The sequence below is a fragment of the Ranitomeya variabilis genome, chromosome 6, assembly GCF_051348905.1.
Source record: "Ranitomeya variabilis isolate aRanVar5 chromosome 6, aRanVar5.hap1, whole genome shotgun sequence".
In the NCBI taxonomy this organism is placed as follows: domain Eukaryota; kingdom Metazoa; phylum Chordata; class Amphibia; order Anura; family Dendrobatidae; genus Ranitomeya; species Ranitomeya variabilis.
Window position 1 is genome coordinate 100,904,489 of NC_135237.1, and position 16,696 is coordinate 100,921,184.

A 16,696-nucleotide genomic window follows, 5' to 3' on the forward strand; every position below is an offset into this window, starting at 1 on the left:
ATCCTAAAAACAAAAGACCTTTTCAGGGCTACATATTTTCTTTTCCCTATTAATACCTGAAAGTTTGCAGGCACATATTATATGCCTAATTTAAAATGTGCAAGGCGTGCGGTAAGGGATGGGGAAGTATACATGCTGCTGATGGGGCATGCAGAGGCCATGGATGAGGTGAAACGCTCATTATTTTTAGAGGGTAATCAGGCTGCCTTTGCTCATAATTTTTAGAGGGTCATAATCAGACCGGCATCCATAATTTTGCCAGGGTGTGTATGAAGCCCTCCTCCATGTTTACAGGATTCTCTTATATACCCCTCAGCGGTAAATGTTTTTCAGCCCTTGCCCTTAGTGTCTAAGCTTCATCAGTCTATGAGTTTCACTCCTTAAAAATGGGAAAAAAATGTTTTGAGGCCCTCCTCTATGTGTCTTCCATGTATTGCAGTCCTTCCTAATTTTTGGCGGTTCTTGCACTTAGTGTATAGGTTTTATGAGTCTAGGAGTCCCACTACCTAAAAATTTTATCAGAATATATATGAGACCCTCCTTTATGTCTAATACAGGGTGTATCAGGGTTCCTCTTCTTTCTAATTTTTGTCAGTTCTTGCATTGTCTGCATAGGCTTTATGAATTTCAGAGTCACTCCTTTAAAAATTAAACAGGATGTGTCTGACCATGTCACACACACCACATGCCCAAATAAAATAACAAAATGTTAACATTACATTTACTGGTGAGTATAGTTTTATTTCACCTTCTACTATGTCATCTACTGTAGTCATAGGTGACGGGGAAATATGGTGAGAGATGCCTCGGCTTTTAAGGGGTGGAAGATTTGTGTTTCTTTTTCCCTTTTTAATTTTAAATTATATACAAGTCATTATACAGGAATGTTTCCTAACATTTTATGCAGTGAAATCCATTTTATCTTCGAATTTGTATATTTTATTGTCAGTCCATAAAAGTGGAGTAATAGTCTGACAACATTATTCCCAGCAGTTACCTGGGAGTAAGAGATGCATCCAAATGTCTTCCCCATGCTGTTCCCATTCCATTTGAGCATTCCATTGCTTGAATTTTTCATTTACTTCTATTATACTCGGTACTCAAGTCAAGCCCATCCAAGTGTCCGACCTGCTCGATTCGAGTATTCGAGCATTTTAGTGCTCAATCATCACTAAAGGACATTTCTAAGTTTCAACAATAATTTAAAGTGAAACTCTGGGTATATTTTCACAATCCATAAAATAGGGAAGGAAGTGACCACAAGAAACATGCATTGGGGCGGCGGAAGCACCTCCATTATACCTAGCTTACCTATGTAAGTCTTCTTAATAATTTCTCGTTATACTCTTTATGTACGCTATTTGGCAGCACTTTACACTACATACACTTTTTGCATTTGATAAATCAAGTCCATCTATATGTATGTCTGTGTATTGGACATGCTATAGATATTACTAAGGTATAATATGTAATATATATAGATATTACTAAGGTATAATATGTAGTATGGTCTCCTGTGACTAACACATGGCATTGCAGCCTCTGACATTCATACATATTTTAAATAATATACTAAATAAAAATCTACTTTTTTACGGCACATACACTCTCTGTTTTCTATTGTGAGTTCTCAAATATAATGCTATAGAGTTGTGTACATCCCCTCAATCTTAGAGTATTAATTGTTATTTTCATAATACTGGGCTGAACAGGATAAGTTGCCAAAATCTTGCTCCTTTTCACAGGTCAACCGACGCAAAGATCACCAAGCTACGACTTGCCTACTTTGGACACATCATACGAAAAGCGCAATCACTGGAGAAGGACATCATGATCGGAAGAATAGCAGGTATAAGGCGAAGAGGAAGACCAGCAACCCAATGGCTTGATATAATCAAGATAATGGCAGAGAAAACTATAGTGAATCTATCTAGGCTTGCACAAGGTCACTCTTCCTACGGATAGTTCATCCAACAAGTCGCCATGGCTTGAGATCAAGCCGACGACCATTGAATAATATTGACACCACTTCCTTCTCTGCTGGTATTGTATGAAACAGTAACTGACAAACTACCTGCTCTTGTCACCCCAGCATCGACTCTACGTGTCAAGCCTCATTCAGAACTCCACTTTTCACATGCATTTTCTATACTTTTTTTTCACAAACCAAACATAATCATTATAATCTATGGGGCTGTTTACACGTCTATGTTTTTTGCAAACTGTGTGTCCACAAAAAAATCATGGACCCATGTCAAATTTTGATCTGAGTTGCGGAAGAAAATCCCCCATACAAGTCTATGGGTCCGTGAAAATCATGGACAGAACACCGAAGCCATGTACTTTGTTTTTAACATTGCAATGTGGAGAAGAAGCTTTGCAATTTCTTTTTTTTTCCTGCATTCAAGGGAATTACTGATGATAAAAACTGAAACACTGACAAAACTCTGATGAAAACTGTATCCAAAACACTGATGAAAATCAGACCGTTTTTGCTTAAGAGAAAGATCACGGATGTCTGAATTACTGCCTAATACTGTATTATAAAGTAAAGAGGGACATCCTATTTTTTTTTAGTGCTATCTACATAAGGATCTCAAACAAGGGAGATTTACCATAAAGGTACAGGAGTGAAGAAACAAAGCAGGAAGCGTGTAAAGTGAAGGTACAGCCAATAGCTGTAGAGAGTGCTAACAGAGAATGGGTGTTGTTTTGGCAACCTCTTTTTTACGGCCTAGTAACCTTCAACCAATTTTGTTATTTCCATTTAGATTAAGAACTTGTACTGTAAAGAGGACCATAGAAACTAACTAAAGAAGAAGTGAAAAATCCTTTTAGGGAACTGAATGCTTGGTGTCTTAGGCCACATCCAAAAATGTGAATACACAGAAGGTCACCTTAAACCTCTTGTGCATAAACCACAAGTGGGCGATACTCGTGGGTCTTCTGATGCTTGTTCTGAAATCCAGGTGTCCGGAGACACAGAGATAGTATCCTGGCAGTAGTGGAGTAGAACAGTGGAAGACACAGGGATGTTTGAACTGGAGAAAAAATTCTTATGGGAGAAGAGGACTCAAACACTTGGATTAGATTAATATAGCCTTCATTTTTTTGAGATGGTGACTCAAAGGTGTCATTATTACTTTTGGTGGGGGCATTGTTACATTTTTCATGGAGCACTAAGAAAGTATTATTATCTAAAGGGGCTCTCAGGGAGCATTATTTGTTTTAAGGGGGCCCTCACTGAGTGTTACTACTGTGTTAAGAGGCACAGTACTTGCCTTTTTCTGGGCGCTGGCAACCTGTGCTACGTCGCTGCCTAACAAAAACAGCATAGTGAGCTTGAGATTATGCCACAAATGCCTGAGGTTGGTGACCCACAAAACTGAAAGGTGCAGTTAAACTCCAACTTTTCAAATATTTTATGATTGGCATGTACAAAGTCAATAGTATTGATGTGGATCAGTACATATAATATGTATTATGTTTCATGCACGTTATATGTGCTACAGGCAGTGTAATGATGGCAGAGATTTCACATTCTTGCATACTTTTAAAAACTAGTGTGAGACATGTCTTCTCCAAATGTACTTTTACAGAGGAACTCTTACAAAATACTGTCCAGATGTTATAGAACTACTGAATTCTTGCACTATTTAGGACTTAGGAGTCAAACTCTTGCTGGAGATGATGTTCTACCCACAAGGGAATGCTTTCTCACATTTTGGTTCTGTTCTAAAATAGAGCCATTTTGGGCTGAAATAGAATCAGCACTACGTGAATTAGGTCTAATTACGAACACCCAAAAACCTGCAGACAACCTGCTATCTCACCCTTGCAAAAACTTTAAACTTCGTAAAAATGATTAGTTGGGACCTCTTCTAGGAGATGCAAAACACTTACGGTAAACCCCTTGCACTAGAACCAACTAACGACCACTACTCATTAAGAATGGATAACTAAAATAAATTTGTTATACCACCTCAAAGAGCTTTCTAGCTGCAAGCCCCACACACATCCAAGTGTCTTCAAAATAAGGTCACTTTAGGCCAGTCTCACACGTCCAGATAATTCCGGTACCGGAAAAATCGGTACCGGAGTTATCCGTGTCCGTGTGCTCACGTGGCACATCAGTGTGGCACACGTGCGGCAGCCGTGTGCCACCCGTGTGCCGACTGAGTACCACACGGACCATGCAGGAGACAGCACTACAGTAAGCGCTGTCCCCTGCTTTGGGTGCTGAAGCCGGAATTCATTCCTTCTTCCCAGCAGTGTTCGCTGGAGAGAAGAAATGAAAAATCATTGTTTTTTTTGTTTTTTGTGGTTAAAATAAAGTTCCCGGTAACCTCCCCTCACCCCCCACCCCGTGCGCCCGCCCGCTGGAAATAAAATACTCACCCAGCTCCCTCGATGCTTCCTCTCAGCGTCGCAGCTTGTCCTGTATGAGCGGTCACGTGGTGCCGCTCATTACAGTGATGAATATGCAGCTCCACCCCTATGGGAGGTGGAGCCGCATATTCATCCCTGTAATGAGCGGCACCACGTGACCGCTCATACAGGACAAGCTGCGATGCTGAGAGGAAGCATCGAGGGAGCTGGGTGAGTATTTTAATGCCAGCGGGCGGGCGCACAGGGAGTGGGAGGCAGCAGGTGACAAGGATCTTTATTTTAAACACAAAAATAATAAAAAAAACATTGATTTTTCATTCCTCTCCAGCGAACGCTACTGGGGAGAAGAAATGAATGGCGGCTTCAGCCCTACATGCTTACTGTAGCGCTGTCTCCTGCACGGCACATGGATGGCACACGGACAGCATCCGTGTGCGGTACGTGTTTACATGGACCCATTGACTTTAATGGGTCCGTGTGATCCGTGCGCTCCCACGAACACTGACATGTCTCCGTGTTTTTCACACGGACACACGGTCCGTGAAAACACGCTGACATGTGCAGAGACACATTGATTTTAATGTGTCTACATGAGTCAGTGTCTCCGGTACGTGAGAAAACTGTCACCACACATACCGGAGCCACTGACGTGTGAAACAGGCCTTAGAAAAAGAACATTTCTGACCCTCTATCAAAAATCACTCCCTCCACATCACACCCATTCAAAGGTATTCCCGATCCTACACATCTTGTTTTCTCCCCTAACCACCTAATAATGGTCTACTATTTTATGTTTCATTATCCCACTTTTTTTCAGCTTACATTGGTGCCGACATGTTTAGTATCACAACAATTACTTGTTTTTTCTTATTTGTTTTTGAGTTCTTTACTTTCATTTTTTTAATTATTTTTTGTTATTTTTTTATATACTGTTTCTTCCTGATATGTATGTCAATTACTGCTTGATAAAATAAAGAAATAATAATAAAAAAGTAGTATGATGGAAATATGCGATTTCATCAATTAAAGTGCTATGTATACATTAAAAAAATAAACAAGCGTTGGCTACAGTAGAAGTAGAAGTTTGTGATTTCGCACTTTGTGATCACGTATTTTCTGCTTGAAAAATACAGATATTAGTAGCAGAACTGAGTTTATCTGTATCTCCAGTTTTGCATGGTACTCCAAGTTAACTTAACCCATTATATTGAGTCTGACAACCATTACGATGCATTACTGATACAGCATAGTAATTTCCCAAAGACTAAAATTGTAAATTGAGCTGTGCAACATTTTTATATAGGATAACATAATTTTAGTGAACCAATACAAGTGTATTGTCTGTGTAAGTGCTCGGAGTCAGCAGATGTCCAATGTCATCTTGCTTTATGTGCTGTTAGGGACCAGAGAATTATTCTTTTTTGATGATCTGAAGAAGATGAGCCACTCTGCACCCATTATTATAAAAATCTATGTTAATATGTGTACTGAAAGAGCAAAAGGTCTGATGGAAAGGCTGATTCATTACCCTGCTGTAATAAGGCATGACTTTAATGAGTCATTTGCCGCCAATACTTCATTGGAAAATGACCTGTTATTTCTGCACACCCTGTCTTAGAGTGGATCCCATTTGTCTATAGCTCCTAAATAGACCCTGAGGAAAATAAACTACTTTGCTGATGCATTGTATCTCAGAGACAAGCAATACCCAGGAGGTAAAGAAAAAAATAAGAAATAGATAAACAGAAATAAAGCTGAAGCCTAGAGAATCCATACAGAATACTTAAAACAGCTGGGAATGATAAAAACAATGAACAGATGAAATTTGCAGACGCCTGGGAAATTTCAGTCGCTGATAGAAGGGATATATAAAATAACCTAACTGGAGATTACGTGCACCTCCATCTACATCACCTGTTAGGTTCATTCCTTACTACAAATCTGGGCTTCAACGCGATTATTTGGTTTTATAACCAGAAATATATCTACACCTCATTCATTGGCTTTACCTAGAGGCTTTAATGGGTGCTTCTATGGCCTAGAAGAGTGGTTTTATCAATAAAGGGGTCACTATGATCATCAGATATTAATATTACATGGATACAACATATTAACATGACGTATCTCTATTGAGGGTCTTAGAAATTATAGGGCCTATGGTTTTCTTGATGAGACTACCCTTTTAAAGGAAACAAAGTTTATTTCTACTAAACCATCTACAGCGCTCGGTAGAGAACTTTATTACATGTTCAATTTTCACTTTACCTATGTAAAGAAAAGGAACTTTGCTTAATTACATCAATGAACTAGCATGTGGTGCGATGGTGGTCCTAATACTTGCGTGTGCTTTAGTAATCTTCACTAACGTCTGCCTACTCCCTCCCCGTTGATCCTGATTGCACTCATTGCACTATTGTGATACTTCCAGGACAGGTTTAGTGAGGGGGTAATGAGCACTTGTAGGAACTGGGACCACCAGCAGAGCACTTGCCTGCTCTTTTACATAAATGAAAATAGTTAACAGGGTGGTCCTTATACTCAACTCCCCACTGGCTCCTTTCCAGTGATATCAGCCCCGGTTTTCCCAGTGCTCTTTTTACATTATTATGTTATGTGAGTTCTGCAGCTAATTAGTGGCCACTAATGGGCTGCAGCGCCCATTCTTCCTTCGGACTAAACGTCTGGGCAAGTTGTGAGCGCTGTAGTTCATTAACGACCACTGATTGACTGCAACGATCGTGAGAGATAAAAAGGTCACAATAGCACTGGGAGAGTCAGATTGCTGGAACAGCACCAGTGCGGGAGGTGAGTATAAGGTTTATTTATTTTGTAGGGGACTACAGCATTGAAGAAGATGATCAAAAACTTGACAACCCCTTTAATTTTTTTACATTTTGATCGGCATCCACACAGGTATGATGGACCACATCTTGAAAACCTATACTTAGCATTATAGATTATTTAGTAGGATATAAGCCATTTGACAGACTATGTTTAGGTGAAATACAGTTATTAGAAGAAGGCCCCATGCACATGAGATGAAGTCAGATAATGCATCTGCACTTTGATGGATGTCCTATCACCCTCCATATAAATTAAAGCCATCCACATGAGACTTAAAGCTAATCATGAACACTTCAGGGATATGGAAATGTCACAAGGTTCTGTCCGCAATCAGCCTCTCAAATGTGTCTGTGCTCATGAGTCATGACAGTACTTTTAGTGTTTGGGTTTATCCCCACTGACATGATATTCTTTGGCATACTGGATCCCATATTTATGGAGTTTATTTATTACTAGGACAACACCTTCTTATACTAAATGTTTGGCCCTGATAAAATAATAAAGCCTATACTCACCTTCCGTGCTGGTGCTGTTTCTGCGGTGTTGGCATTTGCTCTTTAGGGGCTGTGATGTGGTGTTGTGACATGTGACACCGGCGCCCAAATCAGAGCTGGCGTCACTGTCTCCGCCTTTGGACAACCTGAACATGAAGAGGAATTCAAGGGTGCAGCTGATTCCGGACTTCCTCTTCATGCTCAGTTTGTCCAAAGGTGGAGACAGTGACGCCAGCGCTGATTTGGGCGCTGGCATCACAATACTGCATCACAGCCTCACGTAGAGCGAGTGCCGACACCGTGGTAATGGTACCGGCACGGGAGGGGAGTATAGGCTTTATTATTTTACTAGTAGAATACTCACGGCTTCGCTCGCGGAAAATATGTTAAATTGTTGGTTATGGTATCTAAAGTAAAATTTTCAGTGTCAGCCTGAAATTGACATTTACAGAGTTCTACAGTAATTTTTTTTTTCCGCTTTAAATTTGTATTATTTTGGCATTTTACTAATTTGTCATAACATTGTTGTTGTCTAGTTGCCCATAGCAACCAATCAGAGCTCAGCTTTCACTTTACCTCAGCAGCTTCAGTGATGAAAGCTCCCTGTATAGTAAGCAATAATGACAATCTTACTATGAGGCACTTTTCACCTGACCAATATTACTGCTCAGTAATGTTCATCCGTGTGCGTAGGTTACATCCATCTCAGTATGTTTGCATGTTTGTGTGGTCCTTGCGTGCGTGTGTCTGTGTGTGGTGTGTTGTGGCATTTGTGTGGTGTTGTGCTTGTGAGTTGGTGTATGTGTGCTGTCTGTGTGATGTTTGTATGGTGTTTGTGAAATGTTTGTGTGTTGTGTGTGGTGGTGCAATCCCTTTAGCAGTGACTCTTTGGTGCCATCGCTATAATCCGTCCCTGTCAGTCACAACTGTTGTTTTCCCCTCAGCACTTTTACTTTCACCTTCACATTTGTCCATTATATGTATAGGGCCTAACTTCGGGGGCCCCAATCTCATGATGGGGGATGCTAGCGAGATTTAATGTGCCCAGTATTCTGCTCCTGTGGGTGAAGAGGGGGCATGCCAAATTTCACCCAAATCAGGCCAGAACTGTGGATTTGTAAAGAGCGGGCTACTACAGATTTTGAGTTTTATATATATAAACTGGTAATACTTTTTGCCCTTTTGCATCCTTTTATGCATATACATCTGCTTCTCTTGTGTAGCATATAATGAAGCTCCTTACCCTTGGGTTGGTTATTACATATCATACAGTGGCAGTGTCGGACTGGGGTGCCCAGGGCCCACCAGTAACAATGACTTTGGGGGCCCACTTTTCACCTGCATACAAATATTACGCTACCCTCATTCACAAATTTACCTTTATCTCTATATAATAATAGCTCTATATAATATATATATATATATATATATATATAATAATAAACTAGGTAGTTTGGTTAATGAATGATGAGATGCTGCTTTTTTCTGTACAAAGTAAATCATGTGAATTATGCTCAGTACTTCCCATATAGTGGGGTTGGGGCCCATGTTTGCACAGGGGCCCACCGGGGAATTCCCCTGTTCCCCTATGAGCCAGTCCGAGCCTGTACAGTGGGTACGGAAAATATTCATACCCCTTTATATTTTTCACTCTTTGTTTCATTGCAGCCATTTGGTAAATGCAAAAAAGTTCATTTTTTTCATTAATGTACACTCTGCACTCCATCTTAACTGAAAAAAACAGAAATGTAGTAATTTTTGAAAATGTAATAAAAAAAAACCCTGAAATATCACATGGTCATAAGTATTCAGACCATTGGCTCAGACACTCATATTTAATTCACATGCTGTCCATTTCCTTGTGATCCTCCTTGAGATGGTTCTACTCCTACATTGGAGTCCAGCTGTGTTTAATTAAATGGATAGTTTCTCTTAAGGTTTTTTTTTTTTTTTTTTTTTATTTGTTCTTGGATGTAGGTGTGACCTATCTTGTCCCTCCTCTTAATGTACACAAAAAAGATGTATAAATTGCTGTGGTACTGCCTACAGAGGTAGTGAAGCTACTGATGGGTGAGATGGGAGTAAATGTTGTTATTATCATCAATGGTTACTGTTACAATGTTTGTATATTTCTCCTTTTTGTTGAATAAAAACATTTTGAACAATAATTAAACGGATAGGATTTGATTTGGAAAGGCACACACCTGTCTACATAAGACCTCACAGTGCATGTCAGACCAAGTGAAAATAATGGGGTAAAAAGGAACTGGTCAAGGAGCTTACAAGGTTACAAGAGAATTTATGCAGTACTCAAGGTTCCTAAGAGCACAGTGGCCTCCATAATCCTTAAATGGAAGAAGTTTGGGACCACCAGAAGTCTTCCTAGACCTGGCCGTACAGCTAAACTGATCAATCGTGGGAGAAGAGCCTTGGTGAGAGAGCTAAAGAAGAAACCCAAAATCACTGTGGATGACCTCCAGAGATGCAGTAGGAAGATGGGAGAAAGTTCCACAAAGTCAACTATCACTGCAGCCCTCCACCAGTTGGGCCTTTATGGCAGAAGCCTCTCCTCAGTGCAAGACATGAAAGCCAGCATAGAGTTTGCTAAAAAAAACACATTAAGGACTCCCAGACTATGAGAATATGAGAAATAAGATTCTTTGGTCTGATGAGATGAAGATAGTCCTTTTTGGTGATAATTCTAAGAGGTATGTGTGGAGAAAACCAGGCACTGCTCATCGCCTGCCCAATACAATACCAACAGTGAAATATGGTGGTGGCAGCATCATGCTATGGGGGTGTTTTACAGCTGCAGGGACAGGATGACTGGTGGTCATTGAAGGAAACATGAATGCGGCCAAGTACAGAAATATCCTGGATGAAAATCTCTTCCAGAGTGTTCTGGACCTCAGACTTGGCCGAAGGTTCACCTTCTGACAAAACAATCACCCTAAGCACACAGCTAAAACAAAGGAGTGGCTTCAGAACAAGTCTATGCCCATTCTTGACTGGCCCAGCCAGAGCCCTGACCTAAAGCCAATTGAGCATCTCTGGAGAGACCTGAAAATGGCTGTCCTCCAATGTTCACCATCCAACCTGATGGAACTGGAGAGGATCTGCAAAGAAGAATGGCAGATGATCCCCAAATCCAGGTGTGATAAATTTGTTGCATCATTCCCAAGAAGACTCATGGCTGTACTAGCTCAAAGGGGTGCTTCTACTCAATACTGAGCAAAGGGTCTGAATACTTATGACCATGTGATATTTCAGTTTTTCTTTTTTAATAAATTTGCAAAAATTGCTACATAACTGTTTTTTTCAGTCAAGATGGGGTGCAGAGTTTACATTAATGAGAAAAAAGTGAACTTTTTTGAATTTACTAAATAGCAGCAATGAAACAAAGAGTGAAAAATTTAATGGAGTATGAATACTTTCCATAGCCACTGTATATTTATATGCCACACATTGCATAAATGCACTTTTTTTAGATCTTATGTGAATATATGCATAGATGGTTGCTGATTTTGCTATTACAGCCACCATTTGAACACTTTTCTGCTGTGCTGATTATTGTGCATATTTATGGTGTTTTTTTGTCTGGGATATACAGCCATGGATGAAAGCAGTGGTACCCTTGAAATTTTTCCAGAAAATTAAGTATTTCTCCCAAAAAATTATTGCAATCGCACATATTTCGTTATAACCATCTTTATTTCCTTTGTGTGCATTGGAGCAACACAAAATAAACAGAAGAAAAGGGGCAAAGTTTACATAATTTCATACTAAACCTCCCAAATGTGCGGGACAAAATTGTTGATGCCTTTCCAAAATTTTGGGTAAACAGATTCAGTCCAAGCATGTGATGCTCATTCAAAGTTACATGTGGTAAGTAACAGGTGTGGACAATATGAAAATCACACCTGAAACCAGATAAAAAGGGGAGAAGTTGACTCAATCTTTGCATTGTGTGTCTGTGTGTGCCACACTAAGCATGGAGAGCAGAAAGAGGAGAAGAGAAATGTCTGAGGACTTGAGAACCAAAATTGCTGAACAATATCAATAATCTCAAGGTTACAAGTCCATCTCCAGAGATCTTAATGTTTCTTTGTCCATGGTGCACAACATAACGAAGAAGTTTACAACCCAAGGCACTGTAGCTAATCTCCCTGGACATTTGACGGCAGAGAAAAATTGATGAAAAGTTGCAACGCAGGATAGTCCAGATGGTGGATAAGCAGCCCAAATCAAGTTCCAAAAATATTCAAGCTGCCCTGTAGGCTCAGGGTGCAGCAGTGTCAGCACAAACTATCCGTTGACAATTGAATGAAATGAAACACTATGATATGAGACCCAGGAGGACTCCACAGGCTGCCCCGAAGCACAAGCAGTCAGTCTCTATGATGAGGAACATGTTTGTGCTTTGTGGCGGCCTGTGGGCACGTCTTTCCTTGGTTTCCCTGGTTTAGAGCAGGAAGATACGACTCTGCCTACAGTCCTGCCCCAGAGCATGGGCATCTCATTAACTGAAAACTTCTAACACTGATTACACAAGAACCACAGGTATCATTTTAATCAGTATAACAGCATCAACCTGACAATGCCTGTAGATTACTTAGCAAAATCCTGCTGACAGGTTCGCTTTAAGAAACACCATAAACTTCCAAACAGTCCCACATTTAAAGTACCCTTTTGCTGCCATTGTATGTTATACTATGTTCACATGTCCAGTAATGATTTGTTAGAACGGATCCAGCAGCAGACACAACTTTTTAGTTCATTTTCAAAAACGGATCTCTGCTGGATCCATTTTTATAAATTTATTTAACCATCCGTTGTCTTTCATTTCTGATGGATCCAGCAAGCAAAAAATTTATCAGTTAGAAATGGGAGAACAACGGATGGTAATTGACAGATCCATTGTTCATTGACTTCAATGTTAAAAAAAAAACAAACAGATCCAGCAGACATCAGTTTTTAAAAAGTAGACTAAAATGTTGTGTCTATACAACTTTTTTGACAACGGATTGCTGCTGGATCCGTTCTAACAGATCATTACTAGACATGTGAACACAGCCTTACAATAGATAGGAATTTAGGAAACTAAGCATATCTAGCGAGGCTCAAATCTCCACAAATTTCCAGCTCTGTTGAGAATATTGTACCATTTATCCAACCAAAAGAGTCATTTCAAGACACTAGTTCAATATTTATCTGAATTACATGTCGATATTTAGCTGTAACTGCTCATCAACATTGAGATCTATATTTTTACATTTTGATTCAAGGGAGTATCATTGCTCTTAAATGGTCAATATGCACTCTACTAGAGAAACCATGAGACCTGACATGACCATTGTAGGCATAAGCCCTGAGAAAATTATTGCTTGTTAACTGCAAGCAACAAAACTTTCTTTAGTATAGTACGATATTACTATAGCGCCCCCACTGCCGCAGGGCCGAGGGGTACCCGGTACCGGGCCTCTGAGTCTCTGCTCTGGGGTTGTCACGGCGGCTAGGCCCCGGTCCGTGACCCTGCCGTGGGGCGCACAGAGTAATAGGTACAACGGATGATGGTGATGAGGCTGTAGTGGTGCAGTGCAGTAAATGACGAGGACACCAGGTTGCAGTCTCTTTACCTCTTTACTGAAGATCTCTGGGTCCTCAATCCAGAATACGGTTCACCAGGCTGCGCAAGTCCGGCCGGTCCAATGGCACCTCCAGAGTTTTCTTCACAGGTGGAAATCGGTGCCTTCCTTCTAGCGCTATGTGTTGTGGTCCTTCCCTGCTGTGCTTACGGAAAGTCCCCACAACTGTTGTGTCTGTTTCTTAAGTTCCCTCACAACTCAATTAGATGATGTTCTGCTAATCCTCCGTCCCTCCCTGGTGTTCTGGTTGGGACGGCACCCGTTTGACGGGTAGGCTCGGAGCTCTTCCGGGACCCTAGAGTCGCCCCTCTCCACAAGTTGCCCCCCAAGACTGCATAGGTGATTTAAGTTAGACAGCCCGCCTTAGACTGACTGTCCTGCCGCTGTTTGAAGTATTGCTTGAAGCTGAATGTTATAATACTCCCTCGGCGTTCCGGCCACCGGTAGTGCGCCTCAGTAGGATGTTGCCTCGGTCTTACAGCACGACCCCTACTGGTATTTCTCCTTTTGCGTGATCTCGTTTCTCACTCAGCACAATCTATCTCGCTTCTAGTCCTTCCTTGGGCACCGCCGCTATGCTGAGCAGGCACGGTCCCGTTACGTTCGTTCAAGTTGCCAAGCCTCTGTCAGGATCCCACCCCTGACAGAGACCCTACTGTATCTTCCCCCACAACACCCTCTGCCACAAGGTGTTGCCTGGTTCCAACCCAGTCAGCTTTCTGATCTAACTTCCTGCCTGACCCCCAGTTTACCCACTATGGTGGGGAGTGGCCTAGTGAATAGAACCCTTAGCTCCCCCCGGAGGCCCGACTGTGAAATGTATTGGTGTCTGTGATACCTGATCAGATGAACTCCTTCAGTGCCATCAGACGCACCATAGCTCCCCTTAGTGGCGGAGCCACAGCACTGCAACGACCAGGACTCTGGGGCGCTGCACTCCCCCCTGGTTAAACACAGTACTCCGGGACTGGGAAGAAAACAACAATACAAGTCAGCAAAAAGACATACAATTTTGTTGAGTGTAATAACAATAAGCATATTTAAACAGGCTTCCCTTTATGGGAGGTAAGGACACTTGAACGTTACAAACGTGGTTAAATATCATAGCAACATGCTACAAATAACTTTTCTTACCCAACCGGGTATTCTACTAAGTGCAACATTGTGGAACAATAATTTAACATTGCCTTTAAGGACATACACTCTAAATCCACTAAAGACCTTCCTATAATCACATTATAAGGTAATTTAACTTTTTCATTCTCCTTCTTTAAATCTGCAGGACCGCCTGTCCTATCGGCGCCAGACCTACTGCCTCTCCTTTCTTACAGGACCGCTCCTTTCAGCCCGAGCCTTCTGTCTTTTCAACTACTATACACAGTATAGAACATAACACACTTTCAGTTTAAGAGCACTGAGCCATCTCTGTATGGCTCTTATGAGGACTCAGGGTTTACCTTCTATCCTAATTATCTATCATCTATCAACGTAATTAACCATTTTCTTTACACAACATCAAACCTTCTCATTATTTTTCTCACTAATATGCATGCTGGACACCACGTCTACCCCTACGGGCCCACTGCATCCTTCTTCTCGCTTTCACTTTCTTTCCGGAACATCATCAGCATTTCTTCACAATTAACTAGTTAAATACATATAACTTTCTCATGTAAACATTATCATCATTTTCTTTCGTCAAACATCATTGCTACTTATCTTAAAGCAATATCATCGTTTAAGTGCGACAGGTGAACATCCCCTTTAAGAGGGGACTAAGTCTCTATGAGATAATTAAACAAATAACAAACCAAGGCATAGCGAAAACTAATAATATATCTTATAAATATAATGAACTAAAGAAACCCTATGCCAGAAATCCATGTAGGAAAAAGACGGACCATCAAATCAGGATTAGTCGCTATAACATATAAAACGAAAGAACTATGGGTTGAAAGACCCAGGGAAAACAACCAAAAAAATCCAAATAATAATAGAGTATAAAAAATATAAACTTTATTATACACAAATGTTATTACAGAACCATCAAACTAGGAAATAGGTGAGGCAGAGTACCGCAGGGTGTGCACAGACACCACTATAGAAACATACACAGGGCGCACGGAGCCGGGATCCCAATACACATCCATGAATGTAAATAGTGGGCAAGAAAAAGGCCCATACTATTATGCTGCAAGCTAACCTATGCATATAGGCATACACATAATCAAATCAAGGCCAAAGTACCAATAATGAAATAAATGTATGCACATTACCTTAATGGGGGCAGCCAGGTGGAGTGGATCCAGGGTCCGTGCGCCCTCCCCGACGCACGTTTCGGTAATAAAACCTTCCTCAGGGGGATATCAGGAAAGCTAAAATGTGCCGATTTATATCTGCCTAAAACCGGAAGTGGACGGACCGCAACCGGAAGTAGCGGTTGCTAAGGAGACCTATAAGCGTGTCTCACTATCAAAACGGACGTTTAGCAGGGCGGCATTACTGCATAGAGCACCGCACATCACCACACGCCCAGTCGGCACAGGGCCCTGTGACTCCCGGCGGTGAGTGTGTAGCGGCGCAAACTTAGTATGACCGCACCTAAAGGAAAAAGAAATGCGCATGCGCAAAGGGCATGCCGAAACCGGAGACACCATTTTGAAAAGGGGAAGCCACAGTCACACACTAAAATGACAGGGATATCGGCGGATACCATGGTAAGTATGACACAGAAAATATATAGAAATCAGCATGGAGAGTACATGGCAAACTAAATATCAAATTAAGTGACACAAATCAGGCCATGTAAAATAAATAAATACATCAATAGAGACGAGAGCATAGGGAGTTATAACCACATCCTGATAACGGTATTAAATGTTAATTAAAGCCATCTTGTTATCACATAAGGGTCAGGATGTATAATTCCAAGTGGCCTCCACTCCAGATAGAAAATATTAATGTCCATGCGAATTCTGTAAAGATGGTCATCGGCACATACAGGATGTAATTTGTCCAGGGCCTAAACTTGTCCATAAGTCCACACCAACGTCCCACGACATCAATAGGAGAAAATCAGCACAACTAAAGCAAAAATGTAAATAAACATATACACATGAATAATAATGGAATAACACACATTAAAAAATTAAAACAACAAAACTAAACTAAAAAGTGTCCCGCACCAAAGTACAGCAGAAAGGGATCACAGAAAAGACGAGAAATTAAAGTGCTCGTTAAGACCCCGTGGATGGACTGTATCCAGTGTCCAGATCCATCGAGATTCTAGTTGAGAGAGGCGCTGAGAGATATTACCCCCCCGGA

At 41.0% G+C, this 16,696-nt stretch overlaps 1 protein-coding gene across 2 annotated transcripts in view; it reads right to left on the bottom strand.

Moving 5' to 3' along the window:
- The window catches only part of RFTN1 (raftlin, lipid raft linker 1), a 462,134-nt gene that overhangs the window by 276,927 nt on the left and 168,511 nt on the right, over window positions 1-16,696 (bottom strand). The window lies entirely within an intron of this gene.